At 41.8% G+C, this 20075-nt stretch overlaps 10 non-coding genes across 10 annotated transcripts; all 10 read right to left on the bottom strand.

The window, feature by feature from the left end:
- Positions 1–2400: 2400 nt before the first annotated feature.
- Positions 2401–2472, bottom strand: TRNAP-UGG (transfer RNA proline (anticodon UGG)). Its single transcript has one exon. It is a non-coding gene; the product is annotated as a tRNA-Pro (tRNA).
- A 2327-nt stretch (positions 2473–4799) lies between these two features.
- Positions 4800–4871, bottom strand: TRNAP-UGG (transfer RNA proline (anticodon UGG)). The gene has a single exon. It is a non-coding gene; the product is annotated as a tRNA-Pro (tRNA).
- A 2326-nt stretch (positions 4872–7197) lies between these two features.
- On the bottom strand, positions 7198–7269 carry TRNAP-UGG (transfer RNA proline (anticodon UGG)). Its single transcript has one exon. It is a non-coding gene; the product is annotated as a tRNA-Pro (tRNA).
- A 2315-nt stretch (positions 7270–9584) lies between these two features.
- Positions 9585–9656, bottom strand: TRNAP-UGG (transfer RNA proline (anticodon UGG)). The gene has a single exon. It is a non-coding gene; the product is annotated as a tRNA-Pro (tRNA).
- A 2325-nt stretch (positions 9657–11981) lies between these two features.
- Positions 11982–12053, bottom strand: TRNAP-UGG (transfer RNA proline (anticodon UGG)). The gene has a single exon. It is a non-coding gene; the product is annotated as a tRNA-Pro (tRNA).
- A 1970-nt stretch (positions 12054–14023) lies between these two features.
- TRNAV-CAC (transfer RNA valine (anticodon CAC)) lies at positions 14024–14096 on the bottom strand. Its single transcript has one exon. It is a non-coding gene; the product is annotated as a tRNA-Val (tRNA).
- A 2323-nt stretch (positions 14097–16419) lies between these two features.
- Positions 16420–16492, bottom strand: TRNAV-CAC (transfer RNA valine (anticodon CAC)). The gene has a single exon. It is a non-coding gene; the product is annotated as a tRNA-Val (tRNA).
- A 272-nt stretch (positions 16493–16764) lies between these two features.
- On the bottom strand, positions 16765–16836 carry TRNAP-UGG (transfer RNA proline (anticodon UGG)). The gene has a single exon. It is a non-coding gene; the product is annotated as a tRNA-Pro (tRNA).
- Positions 16837–18816: 1980 nt separating this feature from the next.
- On the bottom strand, positions 18817–18889 carry TRNAV-CAC (transfer RNA valine (anticodon CAC)). The gene has a single exon. It is a non-coding gene; the product is annotated as a tRNA-Val (tRNA).
- Positions 18890–19161: 272 nt separating this feature from the next.
- On the bottom strand, positions 19162–19233 carry TRNAP-UGG (transfer RNA proline (anticodon UGG)). The gene has a single exon. It is a non-coding gene; the product is annotated as a tRNA-Pro (tRNA).
- Between the last annotated feature and the right edge of the window lie 842 nt (positions 19234–20075).

The raw sequence follows: 20075 nt of genomic DNA, 5'->3' as shown, positions 1-20075 counted from the left end.
AAAGGGCTCGTCCGGGATTTGAACCCAGGACCTCTCGCACCCAAAGCGAGAATCATACCCCTAGACAAACGAGCCCTCAAAATCCTCTTACCTCTCAAAAGCTAATACCGGCTCTAAGCCCGCAATGAAGATCATGCTGGTATCTTTATGATGCTTGGTCTGTGAATACGCATGAAAGTCAGTCTCAACTTACCCTTTCTCAAACGATAGCACTATCATTTACAAGTGTCTCCTTTTATTCCGTCCCAGCTTTGGACACGTCTTACAGGAAGTCAGCCCTTATTTATATATTTCTGCAGTGGCTGAAGCTTAATGAGAAAGAGTAACAAGTTGTTCATAACAACATAAGAAACACATTGTGCATTTTCTCTCAAATACTCCTTCACTTTGTGCCAAAAAAAATACCAAGGTGAATACCTAGGCCACAGATTCAAGCTAAAGATCTTCCTGCTGAATGCAAGGCGCAATAAAAACTGCATATCGCTGGGCTAAAGCATTCCTTGCATAGCCTCTAACATCATAACATAACTGAGCTGCTAGCAGCAAGCTAACCAATACCTTTCTGAAATGAGAATGACATGTGCTTATCTGCTCAATCAGTGCTCAATCAGGCTCGATCAGGCGAGATTTAGAAAAGGTGGAAAGGGTCCAAGTGGATGCCCCTTCCTTTTTAGGGTGGGTCCTGCTGACTATCATAGGATTGCTTGTAAAAGTGGCCAGGGTCAGAGGAAAAGCTGCCAACACTTCTTAGCGTTCTCTATAGATGCAGCCATTTTCTGTGACTGTAATTTCGGCCTTTTCCCAGAAGTCTCTATTCTGCCTATGCAAATTAACAAAAGCAGTGCTTATTCCTCACTTGCTCAAATGTCCTTCCTGTCCAGAAAGCTCTGATTAAGCATGCTTATTTTCTTTTTCTGGGATATTTTAAATTGTTTCGCTGTCCAGTCTGTGGCAGTAGAAAGCTGCTTATGATGCCAGGTTTTGATGAATCCCCAAGGTACAAGTACAGAGGAATATATCAGTCTCTAGGATATGGAACTTTTAGCTAACACATCACAATATGTGATGCTTGCCAAGAAAACACTACATTCTGGAGCGCTGATGATCAGAACATTCTGCTCCTGAAGGATAGAAAAGACAGCTTGATTGAAATAAAGTCTGTTTATATTGACGCTCTCTCTCTCCCTATATATACATACATGCGTACACACACACACACAGGTATGTCATGCATTTCTTCAGATTTGTTTCAACCATTTACCATTTATTGGAGAATCCCTACTTTTCAAGTGACTGCAAATGAAGTCATCTCTGGCACTTTTTGTGCAAAGTAAGAGACACACATGACACCTTTTTATAAAAGTCATCGGTTTCTTTGTTACTGTGTACTTTCAAAGCATGGGGCTTTCACACGTCAGGTAAACCTGATTACCACTACACAACAAAAGCAGATGCAGCTTTCTTATCTATGTCGTGATAGAACAGTTGTGAATTGAGTAGAAGAAGGGCCCTGATGTGATACTTATTACATGCAGCCTGTAAGATAGTCAAACATGCAGGCTAGGAAGGAAGATGCAAATATCAATGTATTAGAAAAACACCTAAAGGCGAGTGATATGCTTTCATTCATGCATGGCTAGGAAAAATCGCCATACTGTTGCAAACATTCTTACACCACCAACTGGAAATAAATGATTCTGACATTAAACGTAAAGGTGACAATGCATTTGTATCATCACCTTGAGAAGGATCATCTTGGAATTGAGCCGAGGGCCTCTGCACTCAAAGCCAGAAACACTCCACTAAAATAAGATTCCTGTTGGTGCCAACAATTCTCCATGTTAATGCTTGTTCTAGGTGAGCAGTGAACCGATTGCAGGGCTCTTTTGAAAGCAAGGTCTGAGAACCAACAGATACATCCACACGCCGATTACTTTAGTGTTTTGAGAGAATTCCCTTTCTTGGAACGAGATTGCATGAAATAATCTTCAGGGCTTGGACAATTCCATGGCAAAACGGCACCTATCAACATTGTAGCCAAGACAATATAACAACTGTTTCTGCCCGGTTTCAAACCGGGGACCTTTCGCGTGTGAGGCAAACGTGATAACCACTACACTACAGAAACAGATACCTACAGTTGATTTTTCTGTAATGAAACTGCTCCGAACTGGCTATTCCATGGGCCTCTGGCTTTAGATTTCTTTCATGCAACCTGCCCGACATCCCTAGCTGAACGCTCGTACATGCCATGCAAGACCAGATGTTTGGTATTAGCTCAGACTGGGCAGGGCTGAAGCATGAGACTCTAGCAAAGAATTATCCACTACTGCAAAGAAAAAATTGATGTTGGTTTTGAAACGCAAACTTCAAAACAACTTGAAAAGAGTACCAAGAAAAGGGCTCGTCCGGGATTTGAACCCGGGACCTCTCGCACCCAAAGCGAGAATCATACCCCTAGACCAACGAGCCCTCAAAATCCTCTTACCTCTCAAAAGCTAATACCGGCTCTAAGCCCGCAATGAAGATCATGCTGGTATCTTTATGATGCTTGGTCTGTGAATACGCATGAAAGTCAGTCTCAACTTACCCTTTCTCAAACGATAGCACTATCATTTACAAGTGTCTCCTTTTATTCCGTCCCAGCTTTGGACACGTCTTACAGGAAGTCAGCCCTTATTTATATATTTCTGCAGTGGCTGAAGCTTAATGAGAAAGAGTAACAAGTTGTTCATAACAACATAAGAAACACATTGTGCATTTTCTCTCAAATACTCCTTCACTTTGTGCCAAAAGAAATACCAAGGTGAATACCTAGGCCACAGATTCAAGCTAAAGATCTTCCTGCTGAATGCAAGGCGCAATAAAAACTGCATATCGCTGGACTAAAGCATTCCTTGCATAGCCTCTAACATCATAACATAACTGAGCTGCTAGCAGCAAGCTAACCAATACCTTTCTGAAATGAGAATGACATGTGCTTATCTGCTCAATCAGTGCTCAATCAGTGCTCAATCAGGCGAGATTTAGAAAAGGTGGAAAGGGTCCAAGTGGATGCCCCTTCCTTTTTAGGGTGGGTCCTGCTGACTATCATAGGATTGCTTGTAAAAGTGGTCAGGGTCAGAGGAAAAGCTGCCAACACTTCTTAGCGTTCTCTATAGATGCAGCCATTTTCTGTGACTGTAATTTCGGCCTTTTTACCAGAAGTCTCTATTCTGCCTATGCAAATTAACAAAAGCAGTGCTTATTCCTCACTTGCTCAAAGGTCCTTCCTGTCCAGAAAGCTCTGATTAAGCATGCTTATTTTCTTTTTCTGGGATATTTTAAATTGTTTCGCTGTCCAGTCTGTGGCAGTAGAAAGCTGCTTATGATGCCAGGTTTTGATGAATCCCCAAGGTACAAGTACAGAGGAATATATCAGTCTCTAGGATATGGAACTTTTAGCTAACACATCACAATATGTGATGCTTGCCAAGAAAACACTACATTCTGGAGCGCTGATGATCAGAACATTCTGCTCCTGAAGGATAGAAAAGACAGCTTGATTGAAATAAAGTCTGTTTATATTGACGCTCTCTCTCTCCCTATATATACATACATGCGTACACACACACACACAGGTATGTCATGCATTTCTTCAGATTTGTTTCAACCATTTACCATTTATTGGAGAATCCCTACTTTTCAAGTGACTGCAAATGAAGTCATCTCTGGCACTTTTTGTGCAAAGTAAGAGACACACATGACACCTTTTTATAAAAGTCATCGGTTTCTTTGTTACTGTGTACTTTCAAAGCATGGGGCTTTCACACGTCAGGTAAACCTGATTACCACTACACAACAAAAGCAGATGCAGCTTTCTTATCTATGTCGTGATAGAACAGTTGTGAATTGAGTAGAAGAAGGGCCCTGATGTGATACTTATTACATGCAGCCTGTAAGATAGTCAAACATGCAGGCTAGGAAGGAAGATGCAAATATCAATGTATTAGAAAAACACCTAAAGGCGAGTGATATGCTTTCATTCATGCATGGCTAGGAAAAATCGCCATACTGTTGCAAACATTCTTACACCACCAACTGGAAATAAATGATTCTGACATTAAACGTAAAGGTGACAATGCATTTGTATCATCACCTTGAGAAGGATCATCTTGGAATTGAGCCGAGGGCCTCTGCACTCAAAGCCAGAAACACTCCACTAAAATAAGATTCCTGTTGGTGCCAACAATTCTCCATGTTAATGCTTGTTCTAGGTGAGCAGTGAACCGATTGCAGGGCTCTTTTGAAAGCAAGGTCTGAGAACCAACAGATACATCCACACGCCGATTACTTTAGTGTTTTGAGAGAATTCCCTTTCTTGGAACGAGATTGCATGAAATAATCTTCAGGGCTTGGACAATTCCATGGCAAAACGGCACCTATCAACATTGTAGCCAACACAATATAACAACTGTTTCTGCCCGGTTTCAAACCGGGGACCTTTCGCGTGTGAGGCAAACGTGATAACCACTACACTACAGAAACAGATACCTACAGTTGATTTTTCTGTAATGAAACTGCTCCGAACTGGCTATTCCATGGGCCTCTGGCTTTAGATTTCTTTCATGCAACCTGCCCGACATCCCTAGCTGAACGCTCGTACATGCCATGCAAGACCAGATGTTTGGTATTAGCTCAGACTGGGCAGGGCTGAAGCATGAGACTCTAGCAAAGAATTATCCACTACTGCAAAGAAAAAATTGATGTTGGTTTTGAAACGCAAACTTCAAAACAACTTGAAAAGAGTACCAAGAAAAGGGCTCGTCCGGGATTTGAACCCGGGACCTCTCGCACCCAAAGCGAGAATCATACCCCTAGACCAACGAGCCCTCAAAATCCTCTTACCTCTCAAAAGCTAATACCGGCTCTAAGCCCGCAATGAAGATCATGCTGGTATCTTTATGATGCTTGGTCTGTGAATACGCATGAAAGTCAGTCTCAACTTACCCTTTCTCAAACGATAGCACTATCATTTACAAGTGTCTCCTTTTATTCCGTCCCAGCTTTGGACACGTCTTACAGGAAGTCAGCCCTTATTTATATATTTCTGCAGTGGCTGAAGCTTAATGAGAAAGAGTAACAAGTTGTTCATAACAACATAAGAAACACATTGTGCATTTTCTCTCAAATACTCCTTCACTTTGTGCCAAAAGAAATACCAAGGTGAATACCTAGGCCACAGATTCAAGCTAAAGATCTTCCTGCTGAATGCAAGGCGCAATAAAAACTGCATATCGCTGGACTAAAGCATTCCTTGCATAGCCTCTAACATCATAACATAACTGAGCTGCTAGCAGCAAGCTAACCAATACCTTTCTGAAATGAGAATGACATGTGCTTATCTGCTCAATCAGTGCTCAATCAGTGCTCAATCAGGCGAGATTTAGAAAAGGTGGAAAGGGTCCAAGTGGATGCCCCTTCCTTTTTAGGGTGGGTCCTGCTGACTATCATAGGATTGCTTGTAAAAGTGGTCAGGGTCAGAGGAAAAGCTGCCAACACTTCTTAGCGTTCTCTATAGATGCAGCCATTTTCTGTGACTGTAATTTCGGCCTTTTCCCAGAAGTCTCTATTCTGCCTATGCAAATTAACAAAAGCAGTGCTTATTCCTCACTTGCTCAAAGGTCCTTCCTGTCCAGAAAGCTCTGATTAAGCATGCTTATTTTCTTTTTCTGGGATATTTTAAATTGTTTCGCTGTCCAGTCTGTGGCAGTAGAAAGCTGCTTATGATGCCAGGTTTTGATGAATCCCCAAGGTACAAGTACAGAGGAATATATCAGTCTCTAGGATATGGAACTTTTAGCTAACACATCACAATATGTGATGCTTGCCAAGAAAACACTACATTCTGGAGCGCTGATGATCAGAACATTCTGCTCCTGAAGGATAGAAAAGACAGCTTGATTGAAATAAAGTCTGTTTATATTGACGCTCTCTCTCTCCCTATATATACATACATGCGTACACACACACACACAGGTATGTCATGCATTTCTTCAGATTTGTTTCAACCATTTACCATTTATTGGAGAATCCCTACTTTTCAAGTGACTGCAAATGAAGTCATCTCTGGCACTTTTTGTGCAAAGTAAGAGACACACATGACACCTTTTTATAAAAGTCATCGGTTTCTTTGTTACTGTGTACTTTCAAAGCATGGGGCTTTCACACGTCAGGTAAACCTGATTACCACTACACAACAAAAGCAGATGCAGCTTTCTTATCTATGTCGTGATAGAACAGTTGTGAATTGAGTAGAAGAAGGGCCCTGATGTGATACTTATTACATGCAGCCTGTAAGATAGTCAAACATGCAGGCTAGGAAGGAAGATGCAAATATCAATGTATTAGAAAAACACCTAAAGGCGAGTGATATGCTTTCATTCATGCATGGCTAGGAAAAATCGCCATACTGTTGCAAACATTCTTACACCACCAACTGGAAATAAATGATTCTGACATTAAACGTAAAGGTGACAATGCATTTGTATCATCACCTTGAGAAGGATCATCTTGGAATTGAGCCGAGGGCCTCTGCACTCAAAGCCAGAAACACTCCACTAAAATAAGATTCCTGTTGGTGCCAACAATTCTCCATGTTAATGCTTGTTCTAGGTGAGCAGTGAACCGATTGCAGGGCTCTTTTGAAAGCAAGGTCTGAGAACCAACAGATACATCCACACGCCGATTACTTTAGTGTTTTGAGAGAATTCCCTTTCTTGGAACGAGATTGCATGAAATAATCTTCAGGGCTTGGACAATTCCATGGCAAAACGGCACCTATCAACATTGTAGCCAACACAATATAACAACTGTTTCTGCCCGGTTTCAAACCGGGGACCTTTCGCGTGTGAGGCAAACGTGATAACCACTACACTACAGAAACAGATACCTACAGTTGATTTTTCTGTAATGAAACTGCTCCGAACTGGCTATTCCATGGGCCTCTGGCTTTAGATTTCTTTCATGCAACCTGCCCGACATCCCTAGCTGAACGCTCGTACATGCCATGCAAGACCAGATGTTTGGTATTAGCTCAGACTGGGCAGGGCTGAAGCATGAGACTCTAGCAAAGAATTATCCACTACTGCAAAGAAAAAATTGATGTTGGTTTTGAAACGCAAACTTCAAAACAACTTGAAAAGAGTACCAAGAAAAGGGCTCGTCCGGGATTTGAACCCGGGACCTCTCGCACCCAAAGCGAGAATCATACCCCTAGACCAACGAGCCCTCAAAATCCTCTTACCTCTCAAGAGCTAATACCGGCTCTAAGCCCGCAATGAAGATCATGCTGGTATCTTTATGATGCTTGGTCTGTGAATACGCATGAAAGTCAGTCTCAACTTACCCTTTCTCAAACGATAGCACTATCATTTACAAGTGTCTCCTTTTATTCCGTCCCAGCTTTGGACACGTCTTACAGGAAGTCAGCCCTTATTTATATATTTCTGCAGTGGCTGAAGCTTAATGAGAAAGAGTAACAAGTTGTTCATAACAACATAAGAAACACATTGTGCATTTTCTCTCAAATACTCCTTCACTTTGTGCCAAAAGAAATACCAAGGTGAATACCTAGGCCACAGATTCAAGCTAAAGATCTTCCTGCTGAATGCAAGGCGCAATAAAAACTGCATATCGCTGGACTAAAGCATTCCTTGCATAGCCTCTAACATCATAACATAACTGAGCTGCTAGCAGCAAGCTAACCAATACCTTTCTGAAATGAGAATGACATGTGCTTATCTGCTCAATCAGTGCTCAATCAGGCGAGATTTAGAAAAGGTGGAAAGGGTCCAAGTGGATGCCCCTTCCTTTTTAGGGTGGGTCCTGCTGACTATCATAGGATTGCTTGTAAAAGTGGTCAGGGTCAGAGGAAAAGCTGCCAACACTTCTTAGCGTTCTCTATAGATGCAGCCATTTTCTGTGACTGTAATTTCGGCCTTTTCCCAGAAGTCTCTATTCTGCCTATGCAAATTAACAAAAGCAGTGCTTATTCCTCACTTGCTCAAAGGTCCTTCCTGTCCAGAAAGCTCTGATTAAGCATGCTTATTTTCTTTTTCTGGGATATTTTAAATTGTTTCGCTGTCCAGTCTGTGGCAGTAGAAAGCTGCTTATGATGCCAGGTTTTGATGAATCCCCAAGGTACAAGTACAGAGGAATATATCAGTCTCTAGGATATGGAACTTTTAGCTAACACATCACAATATGTGATGCTTGCCAAGAAAACACTACATTCTGGAGCGCTGATGATCAGAACATTCTGCTCCTGAAGGATAGAAAAGACAGCTTGATTGAAATAAAGTCTGTTTATATTGACGCTCTCTCTCTCCCTATATATACATACATGCGTACACACACACACACAGGTATGTCATGCATTTCTTCAGATTTGTTTCAACCATTTACCATTTATTGGAGAATCCCTACTTTTCAAGTGACTGCAAATGAAGTCATCTCTGGCACTTTTTGTGCAAAGTAAGAGACACACATGACACCTTTTTATAAAAGTCATCGGTTTCTTTGTTACTGTGTACTTTCAAAGCATGGGGCTTTCACACGTCAGGTAAACCTGATTACCACTACACAACAAAAGCAGATGCAGCTTTCTTATCTATGTCGTGATAGAACAGTTGTGAATTGAGTAGAAGAAGGGCCCTGATGTGATACTTATTACATGCAGCCTGTAAGATAGTCAAACATGCAGGCTAGGAAGGAAGATGCAAATATCAATGTATTAGAAAAACACCTAAAGGCGAGTGATATGCTTTCATTCATGCATGGCTAGGAAAAATCGCCATACTGTTGCAAACATTCTTACACCACCAACTGGAAATAAATGATTCTGACATTAAACGTAAAGGTGACAATGCATTTGTATCATCACCTTGAGAAGGATCATCTTGGAATTGAGCCGAGGGCCTCTGCACTCAAAGCCAGAAACACTCCACTAAAATAAGATTCCTGTTGGTGCCAACAATTCTCCATGTTAATGCTTGTTCTAGGTGAGCAGTGAACCGATTGCAGGGCTCTTTTGAAAGCAAGGTCTGAGAACCAACAGATACATCCACACGCCGATTACTTTAGTGTTTTGAGAGAATTCCCTTTCTTGGAACGAGATTGCATGAAATAATCTTCAGGGCTTGGACAATTCCATGGCAAAACGGCACCTATCAACATTGTAGCCAACACAATATAACAACTGTTTCTGCCCGGTTTCAAACCGGGGACCTTTCGCGTGTGAGGCAAACTTGATAACCACTACACTACAGAAACAGATACCTACAGTTGATTTTTCTGTAATGAAACTGCTCCGAACTGGCTATTCCATGGGCCTCTGGCTTTAGATTTCTTTCATGCAACCTGCCCGACATCCCTAGCTGAACGCTCGTACATGCCATGCAAGACCAGATGTTTGGTATTAGCTCAGACTGGGCAGGGCTGAAGCATGAGACTCTAGCAAAGAATTATCCACTACTGCAAAGAAAAAATTGATGTTGGTTTTGAAACGCAAACTTCAAAACAACTTGAAAAGAGTACCAAGAAAAGGGCTCGTCCGGGATTTGAACCCGGGACCTCTCGCACCCAAAGCGAGAATCATACCCCTAGACCAACGAGCCCTCAAAATCCTCTTACCTCTCAAAAGCTAATACCGGCTCTAAGCCCGCAATGAAGATCATGCTGGTATCTTTATGATGCTTGGTCTGTGAATACGCATGAAAGTCAGTCTCAACTTACCCTTTCTCAAACGATAGCACTATCATTTACAAGTGTCTCCTTTTATTCCGTCCCAGCTTTGGACACGTCTTACAGGAAGTCAGCCCTTATTTATATATTTCTGCAGTGGCTGAAGCTTAATGAGAAAGAGTAACAAGTTGTTCATAACAACATAAGAAACACATTGTGCATTTTCTCTCAAATACTCCTTCACTTTGTGCCAAAAGAAATACCAAGGTGAATACCTAGGCCACAGATTCAAGCTAAAGATCTTCCTGCTGAATGCAAGGCGCAATAAAAACTGCATATCGCTGGACTAAAGCATTCCTTGCATAGCCTCTAACATCATAACATAACTGAGCTGCTAGCAGCAAGCTAACCAATACCTTTCTGAAATGAGAATGACATGTGCTTATCTGCTCAATCAGTGCTCAATCAGGCTCGATCAGGCGAGATTTAGAAAAGGTGGAAAGGGTCCAAGTGGATGCCCCTTCCTTTTTAGGGTGGGTCCTGCTCACTATCATAGGATTGCTTGTAAAAGTGGCCAGGGTCAGAGGAAAAGCTGCCAACACTTCTTAGCGTTCTCTATAGATGCAGCCATTTTCTGTGACTGTAATTTCGGCCTTTTCCCAGAAGTCTCTATTCTGCCTATGCAAATTAACAAAAGCAGTGCTTATTCCTCACTTGCTCAAATGTCCTTCCTGTCCAGAAAGCTCTGATTAAGCATGCTTATTTTCTTTTTCTGGGATATTTTAAATTGTTTCGCTGTCCAGTCTGTGGCAGTAGAAAGCTGCTTATGATGCCAGGTTTTGATGAATCCCCAAGGTACAAGTACAGAGGAATATATCAGTCTCTAGGATATGGAACTTTTAGCTAACACATCACAATATGTGATGCTTGCCAAGAAAACACTACATTCTGGAGCGCTGATGATCAGAACATTCTGCTCCTGAAGGATAGAAAAGACAGCTTGATTGAAATAAAGTCTGTTTATATTGACGCTCTCTCTCTCCCTATATATACATACATGCGTACACACACACACACAGGTATGTCATGCATTTCTTCAGATTTGTTTCAACCATTTACCATTTATTGGAGAATCCCTACTTTTCAAGTGACTGCAAATGAAGTCATCTCTGGCACTTTTTGTGCAAAGTAAGAGACACACATGACACCTTTTTATAAAAGTCATCGGTTTCTTTGTTACTGTGTACTTTCAAAGCATGGGGCTTTCACACGTCAGGTAAACCTGATTACCACTACACAACAAAAGCAGATGCAGCTTTCTTATCTATGTCGTGATAGAACAGTTGTGAATTGAGTAGAAGAAGGGCCCTGATGTGATACTTATTACATGCAGCCTGTAAGATAGTCAAACATGCAGGCTAGGAAGGAAGATGCAAATATCAATGTATTAGAAAAACACCTAAAGGCGAGTGATATGCTTTCATTCATGCATGGCTAGGAAAAATCGCCATACTGTTGCAAACATTCTTACACCACCAACTGGAAATAAATGATTCTGACATTAAACGTAAAGGTGACAATGCATTTGTATCATCACCTTGAGAAGGATCATCTTGGAATTGAGCCGAGGGCCTCTGCACTCAAAGCCAGAAACACTCCACTAAAATAAGATTCCTGTTGGTGCCAACAATTCTCCATGTTAATGCTTGTTCTAGGTGAGCAGTGAACCGATTGCAGGGCTCTTTTGAAAGCAAGGTCTGAGAACCAACAGATACATCCACACGCCGATTACTTTAGTGTTTTGAGAGAATTCCCTTTCTTGGAACGAGATTGCATGAAATAATCTTCAGGGCTTGGACAATTCCATGGCAAAACGGCACCTATCAACATTGTAGCCAACACAATATAACAACTGTTTCTGCCCGGTTTCAAACCGGGGACCTTTCGCGTGTGAGGCAAACGTGATAACCACTACACTACAGAAACAGATACCTACAGTTGATTTTTCTGTAATGAAACTGCTCCGAACTGGCTATTCCATGGGCCTCTGGCTTTAGATTTCTTTCATGCAACCTGCCCGACATCCCTAGCTGAACGCTCGTACATGCCATGCAAGACCAGATGTTTGGTATTAGCTCAGATTGGGCAGGGCTGAAGCATGAGACTCTAGCAAAGAATTATCCACTACTGCAAAGAAAAAATTGATGTTGGTTTTGAAACGCAAACTTCAAAACAACTTGAAAAGAGTACCAAGAAAAGGGCTCGTCCGGGATTTGAACCCGGGACCTCTCGCACCCAAAGCGAGAATCATACCCCTAGACCAACGAGCCCTCAAAATCCTCTTACCGCTCAAAAGCTAATACCGGCTCTAAGCCCGCAATGAAGATCATGCTGGTATCTTTATGATGCTTGGTCTGTGAATACGCATGAAAGTCAGTCTCAACTTACCCTTTCTCAAACGATAGCACTATCATTTACAAGTGTCTCCTTTTATTCCGTCCCAGCTTTGGACACGTCTTACAGGAAGTCAGCCCTTATTTATATATTTCTGCAGTGGCTGAAGCTTAATGAGAAAGAGTAACAAGTTGTTCATAATAACATAAGAAACACATTGTGCATTTTCTCTCAAATACTCCTTCACTTTGTGCCAAAAGAAATACCAAGGTGAATACCTAGGCCACAGATTCAAGCTAAAGATCTTCCTGGTGAAGGCAAGGCGCAATAAAAACTGCATATCGCTGGACTAAAGCATTCCTTGCATAGCCTCTAACATCATAACATAACTGAGCTGCTAGCAGCAAGCTAACCAATACCTTTCTGAAATGAGAATGACATGTGCTTATCTGCTCAATCAGTGCTCAATCAGGCGAGATTTAGAAAAGGTGGAAAGGGTCCAAGTGGATGCCCCTTCCTTTTTAGGGTGGGTCCTGCTGACTATCATAGGATTGCTTGTAAAAGTGGTCAGGGTCAGAGGAAAAGCTGCCAACACTTCTTAGCGTTCTCTATAGATGCAGCCATTTTCTGTGACTGTAATTTCGGCCTTTTCCCAGAAGTCTCTATTCTGCCTATGCAAATTAACAAAAGCAGTGCTTATTCCTCACTTGCTCAAAGGTCCTTCCTGTCCAGAAAGCTCTGATTAAGCATGCTTATTTTCTTTTTCTGGGATATTTTAAATTGTTTCGCTGTCCAGTCTGTGGCAGTAGAAAGCTGCTTATGATGCCAGGTTTTGATGAATCCCCAAGGTACAAGTACAGAGGAATATATCAGTCTCTAGGATATGGAACTTTTAGCTAACACATCACAATATGTGATGCTTGCCAAGAAAACACTACATTCTGGAGCGCTGATGATCAGATCATTCTGCTCCTGAAGGATAGAAAAGACAGCTTGATTGAAATAAAGTCTGTTTATATTGACGCTCTCTCTCTCCCTATATATACATACATGCGTACACACACACACACAGGTATGTCATGCATTTCTTCAGATTTGTTTCAACCATTTACCATTTATTGGAGAATCCCTACTTTTCAAGTGACTGCAAATGAAGTCATCTCTGGCACTTTTTGTGCAAAGTAAGAGACACACATGACACCTTTTTATAAAAGTCATCGGTTTCTTTGTTACTGTGTACTTTCAAAGCGTGGGGCTTTCACACGTCAGGTAAACCTGATTACCACTACACAACAAAAGCAGATGCAGCTTTCTTATCTATGTCGTGATAGAACAGTTGTGAATTGAGTAGAAGAAGGGCCCTGATGTGATACTTATTACATGCAGCCTGTAAGATAGTCAAACATGCAGGCTAGGAAGGAAGATGCAAATATCAATGTATTAGAAAAACACCTAAAGGCGAGTGATATGCTTTCATTCATGCATGGCTAGGAAAAATCGCCATACTGTTGCAAACATTCTTACACCACCAACTGGAAATAAATGATTCTGACATTAAACGTAAAGGTGACAATGCATTTGTATCATCACCTTGAGAAGGATCATCTTGGAATTGAGCCGAGGGCCTCTGCACTCAAAGCCAGAAACACTCCACTAAAATAAGATTCCTGTTGGTGCCAACAATTCTCCATGTTAATGCTTGTTCTAGGTGAGCAGTGAACCGATTGCAGGGCTCTTTTGAAAGCAAGGTCTGAGAACCAACAGATACATCCACACGCTGATTACTTTAGTGTTTTGAGAGAATTCCCTTTCTTGGAACGAGATTGCATGAAATAATCTTCAGGGCTTGGACGATTCCATGGCAAAACGGCACCTATCAACATTGTAGCCAACACAATATAACAACTGTTTCTGCCCGGTTTCGAACCGGGGACCTTTCGCGTGTGAGGCGAACGTGATAACCACTACACTACAGAAACAGATACCTACAGTTGATTTTTCTGTAATGAAACTGCTCCGAACTGGCTATTCCATGGGCCTCTGGCTTTAGATTTCTTTCATGCAACCTGCCCGACATCCCTAGCTGAACGCTCGCACATGCCATGCAAGACCAGATGTTTGGTATTAGCTCAGACTGGGCAGGGCTGAAGCATGAGACTCTAGCAAAGAATTATCCACTACTGCAAAGAAAAAATTGATGTTGGTTTTGAAACGCAAACTTCAAAACAACTTGAAAAGAGTACCAAGAAAAGGGCTCGTCCGGGATTTGAACCCGGGACCTCTCGCACCCAAAGTGAGAATCATACCCCTAGACCAATGAGCCCTCAAAATCCTCTTACCTCTCAAAAGCTAATAACGGCTCTAAGCCCGCAATGAAGATCATGCTGGTATCTTTATGATGCTTGGTCTGTGAATACGCATGAAAGTCAGTCTCAACTTACCCTTTCTCAAACGATAGCACTATCATTTACAAGTGTCTCCTTTTATTCCGTCCCAGCTTTGGACACGTCTTACAGGAAGTCAGCCCTTATTTATATATTTCTGCAGTGGCTGAAGCTTAATGAGAAAGAGTAACAAGTTGTTCATAACAGCATAAGAAACACATTGTGCATTTTCTCTCAAATACTCCTTCACTTTGTGCCAAAAGAAATACCAAGGTGAATACCTAGGCCACAGATTCAAGCTAAAGATCTTCCTGCTGAATGCAAGGCGCAATAAAAACTGCATATCGCTGGACTAAAGCATTCCTTGCATAGCCTCTAACATCATAACATAACTGAGCTGCTAGCAGCAAGCTAACCAATACCTTTCTGAAATGAGAATGACATGTGCTTATCTGCTCAATCAGTGCTCAATTGGCTCGATCAGGCGAGATTTAGAAAAGGTGGAAAGGGTCCAAGTGGATGCCCCTTCCTTTTTAGGGTGGGTCCTGCTGACTATCATAGGATTGCTTGTAAAAGTGGCCAGGGTCAGAGGAAAAGCTGCCAACACTTCTTAGCGTTCTCTATAGATGCAGCCATTTTCTGTGACTGTAATTTCGGCCTTTTCCCAGAAATCTCTATTCTGCCTATGCAAATTAACAAAAGCAGTGCTTATTCCTCACTTGCTCAAATGTCCTTCCTGTCCAGAAAGCTCTGATTAAGCATGCTTATTTTCTTTTTCTGGGATATTTTAAATTGTTTCGCTGTCCAGTCTGTGGCAGTAGAAAGCTGCTTATGATGCCAGGTTTTGATGAATCCCCAAGGTACAAGTACAGAGGAATATATCAGTCTCTAGGATATGGAACTTTTAGCTAACACATCACAATATGTGATGCTTGCCAAGAAAACACTACATTCTGGAGCGCTGATGATCAGAACATTCTGCTCCTGAAGGATAGAAAAGACAGCTTGATTGAAATAAAGTCTGTTTATATTGACGCTCTCTCTCTCCCTATATATACATACATGCGTACACACACACACACAGGTATGTCATGCATTTCTTCAGATTTGTTTCAACCATTTACCATTTATTGGAGAATCCCTACTTTTCAAGTGACTGCAAATGAAGTCATCTCTGGCACTTTTTGTGCAAAGTAAGAGACACACATGACACCTTTTTATAAAAGTCATCGGTTTCTTTGTTACTGTGTACTTTCAAAGCATGGGGCTTTCACACGTCAGGTAAACCTGATTACCACTACACAACAAAAGCAGATGCAGCTTTCTTATCTATGTCGTGATAGAACAGTTGTGAATTGAGTAGAAGAAGGGCCCTGATGTGATACTTATTACATGCAGCCTGTAAGATAGTCAAACATGCAGGCTAGGAAGGAAGATGCAAATATCAATGTATTAGAAAAACACCTAAAGGCGAGTGATATGCTTTCATTCATGCATGGCTAGGAAAAATCGCCATACTGTTGCAAACATTCTTACACCACCAACTGGAAATAAATGATTCTGACATTAAACGTAAAGGTGACAATGCATTTGTATCATCACCTTGAGAAGGATCATCTTGGAATTGAGCCGAGGGCCTCTGCACTCAAAGCCAGAAACACTCCACTAAAATAAGATTCCTGTTGGTGCCAACAATTCTCCATGTTAATGCTTGTTCTAGGTGAGCAGTGAACCGATTGCAGGGCTCTTTTGAAAGCAAGGTCTGAGAACCAACAGATACATCCACACGCCGATTACTTTAGTGTTTTGAGAGAATTCCCTTTCTTGGAACGAGATTGCATGAAATAATCTTCAGGGCTTGGACAATTCCATGGCAAAACGGCACCTATCAACATTGTAGCCAACACAATATAACAACTGTTTCTGCCCGGTTTCGAACCGGGGACCTTTCGCGTGTGAGGCGAACGTGATAACCACTACACTACAGAAACAGATACCTACAGTTGATTTTTCTGTAATGAAACTGCTCCGAACTGGCTATTCCATGGGCCTCTGGCTTTAGATTTCTTTCATGCAACCTGCCCGACATCCCTAGCTGAACGCTCGTACATGCCATGCAAGACCAGATGTTTGGTATTAGCTCAGATTGGGCAGGGCTGAAGCATGAGACTCTAGCAAAGAATTATCCACTACTGCAAAGAAAAAATTGATGTTGGTTTTGAAACGCAAACTTCAAAACAACTTGAAAAGAGTACCAAGAAAAGGGCTCGTCCGGGATTTGAACCCGGGACCTCTCGCACCCAAAGCGAGAATCATACCCCTAGACCAACGAGCCCTCAAAATCCTCTTACCTCTCAAAAGCTAATACCGGCTCTAAGCCCGCAATGAAGATCATGCTGGTATCTTTATGATGCTTGGTCTGTGAATACGCATGAAAGTCAGTCTCAACTTACCCTTTCTCAAACGATAGCACTATCATTTACAAGTGTCTCCTTTTATTCCGTCCCAGCTTTGGACACGTCTTACAGGAAGTCAGCCCTTATTTATATATTTCTGCAGTGGCTGAAGCTTAATGAGAAAGAGTAACAAGTTGTTCATAACAACATAAGAAACACATTGTGCATTTTCTCTCAAATACTCCTTCACTTTGTGCCAAAAGAAATACCAAGGTCAATACCTAGGCCACAGATTCAAGCTAAAGATCTTCCTGCTGAATGCAAGGCGCAATAAAAACTGCATATCGCTGGACTAAAGCATTCCTTGCACAGCCTCTAACATCATAACATAACTGAGCTGCTAGCAGCAAGCTAACCAATACCTTTCTGAAATGAGAATGACATGTGCTTATCTGCTCAATCAGTGCTCAATCAGGCTCGATCAGGCGAGATTTAGAAAAGGTGGAAAGGGTCCAAGTGGATGCCCCTTCCTTTTTAGGGTGGGTCCTGCTCACTATCATAGGATTGCTTGTAAAAGTGGCCAGGGTCCGAGGAAAAGCTGCCAACACTTCTTAGCGTTCTCTATAGATGCAGCCATTTTCTGTGACTGTAATTTCGGCCTTTTCCCAGAAGTCTCTATTCTGCCTATGCAAATTAACAAAAGCAGTGCTTATTCCTCACTTGCTCAAATGTCCTTCCTGTCCAGAAAGCTCTGATTAAGCATGCTTATTTTCTTTTTCTGGGATATTTTAAATTGTTTCGCTGTCCAGTCTGTGGCAGTAGAAAGCTGCTTATGATGCCAGGTTTTGATGAATCCCCAAGGTACAAGTACAGAGGAATATATCAGTCTCTAGGATATGGAACTTTTAGCTAACACATCACAATATGTGATGCTTGCCAAGAAAACACTACATTCTGGAGCGCTGATGATCAGAACATTCTGCTCCTGAAGGATAGAAAAGACAGCTTGATTGAAATAAAGTCTGTTTATATTGACGCTCTCTCTCTCCCTATATATACATACATGCGTACACACACACACACAGGTATGTCATGCATTTCTTCAGATTTGTTTCAACCATTTACCATTTATTGGAGAATCCCTACTTTTCAAGTGACTGCAAATGAAGTCATCTCTGGCACTTTTTGTGCAAAGTAAGAGACACACATGACACCTTTTTATAAAAGTCATCGGTTTCTTTGTTACTGTGTACTTTCAAAGCATGGGGCTTTCACACGTCAGGTAAACCTGATTACCACTACACAACAAAAGCAGATGCAGCTTTCTTATCTATGTCGTGATAGAACAGTTGTGAATTGAGTAGAAGAAGGGCCCTGATGTGATACTTATTACATGCAGCCTGTAAGATAGTCAAACATGCAGGCTAGGAAGGAAGATGCAAATATCAATGTATTAGAAAAACACCTAAAGGCGAGTGATATGCTTTCATTCATGCATGGCTAGGAAAAATCGCCATACTGTTGCAAACATTCTTACACCACCAACTGGAAATAAATGATTCTGACATTAAACGTAAAGGTGACAATGCATTTGTATCATCACCTTGAGAAGGATCATCTTGGAATTGAGCCGAGGGCCTCTGCACTCAAAGCCAGAAACACTCCACTAAAATAAGATTCCTGTTGGTGCCAACAATTCTCCATGTTAATGCTTGTTCTAGGTGAGCAGTGAACCGATTGCAGGGCTCTTTTGAAAGCAAGGTCTGAGAACCAACAGATACATCCACACGCCGATTACTTTAGTGTTTTGAGAGAATTCCCTTTCTTGGAACGAGATTGCATGAAATAATCTTCAGGGCTTGGACAATTCCATGGCAAAACGGCACCTATCAACATTGTAGCCAACACAATATAACAACTGTTTCTGCCCGGTTTCGAACCGGGGACCTTTCGCGTGTGAGGCGAACGTGATAACCACTACACTACAGAAACAGATACCTACAGTTGATTTTTCTGTAATGAAACTGCTCCGAACTGGCTATTCCATGGGCCTCTGGCTTTAGATTTCTTTCATGCAACCTGCCCGACATCCCTAGCTGAACGCTCGTACATGCCATGCAAGACCAGATGTTTGGTATTAGCTCAGATTGGGCAGGGCTGAAGCATGAGACTCTAGCAAAGAATTATCCACTACTGCAAAGAAAAAATTGATGTTGGTTTTGAAACGCAAACTTCAAAACAACTTGAAAAGAGTACCAAGAAAAGGGCTCGTCCGGGATTTGAACCCGGGACCTCTCGCACCCAAAGCGAGAATCATACCCCTAGACCAACGAGCCCTCAAAATCCTCTTACCGCTCAAAAGCTAATACCGGCTCTAAGCCCGCAATGAAGATCATGCTGGTATCTTTATGATGCTTGGTCTGTGAATACGCATGAAAGTCAGTCTCAACTTACCCTTTCTCAAACGATAGCACTATCATTTACAAGTGTCTCCTTTTATTCCGTCCCAGCTTTGGACACGTCTTACAGGAAGTCAGCCCTTATTTATATATTTCTGCAGTGGCTGAAGCTTAATGAGAAAGAGTAACAAGTTGTTCATAATAACATAAGAAACACATTGTGCATTTTCTCTCAAATACTCCTTCACTTTGTGCCAAAAGAAATACCAAGGTGAATACCTAGGCCACAGATTCAAGCTAAAGATCTTCCTGGTGAAGGCAAGGCGCAATAAAAACTGCATATCGCTGGACTAAAGCATTCCTTGCATAGCCTCTAACATCATAACATAACTGAGCTGCTAGCAGCAAGCTAACCAATACCTTTCTGAAATGAGAATGACATGTGCTTATCTGCTCAATCAGTGCTCAATCAGGCGAGATTTAGAAAAGGTGGAAAGGGTCCAAGTGGATGCCCCTTCCTTTTTAGGGTGGGTCCTGCTGACTATCATAGGATTGCTTGTAAAAGTGGTCAGGGTCAGAGGAAAAGCTGCCAACACTTCTTAGCGTTCTCTATAGATGCAGCCATTTTCTGTGACTGTAATTTCGGCCTTTTCCCAGAAGTCTCTATTCTGCCTATGCAAATTAACAAAAGCAGTGCTTATTCCTCACTTGCTCAAAGGTCCTTCCTGTCCAGAAAGCTCTGATTAAGCATGCTTATTTTCTTTTTCTGGGATATTTTA

The sequence above is a fragment of the Triturus cristatus genome, chromosome 8, assembly GCF_964204655.1.
Source record: "Triturus cristatus chromosome 8, aTriCri1.1, whole genome shotgun sequence".
Taxonomy (NCBI): domain Eukaryota; kingdom Metazoa; phylum Chordata; class Amphibia; order Caudata; family Salamandridae; genus Triturus; species Triturus cristatus.
This window is presented reverse-complemented; position numbering and strand designations above follow the sequence as displayed.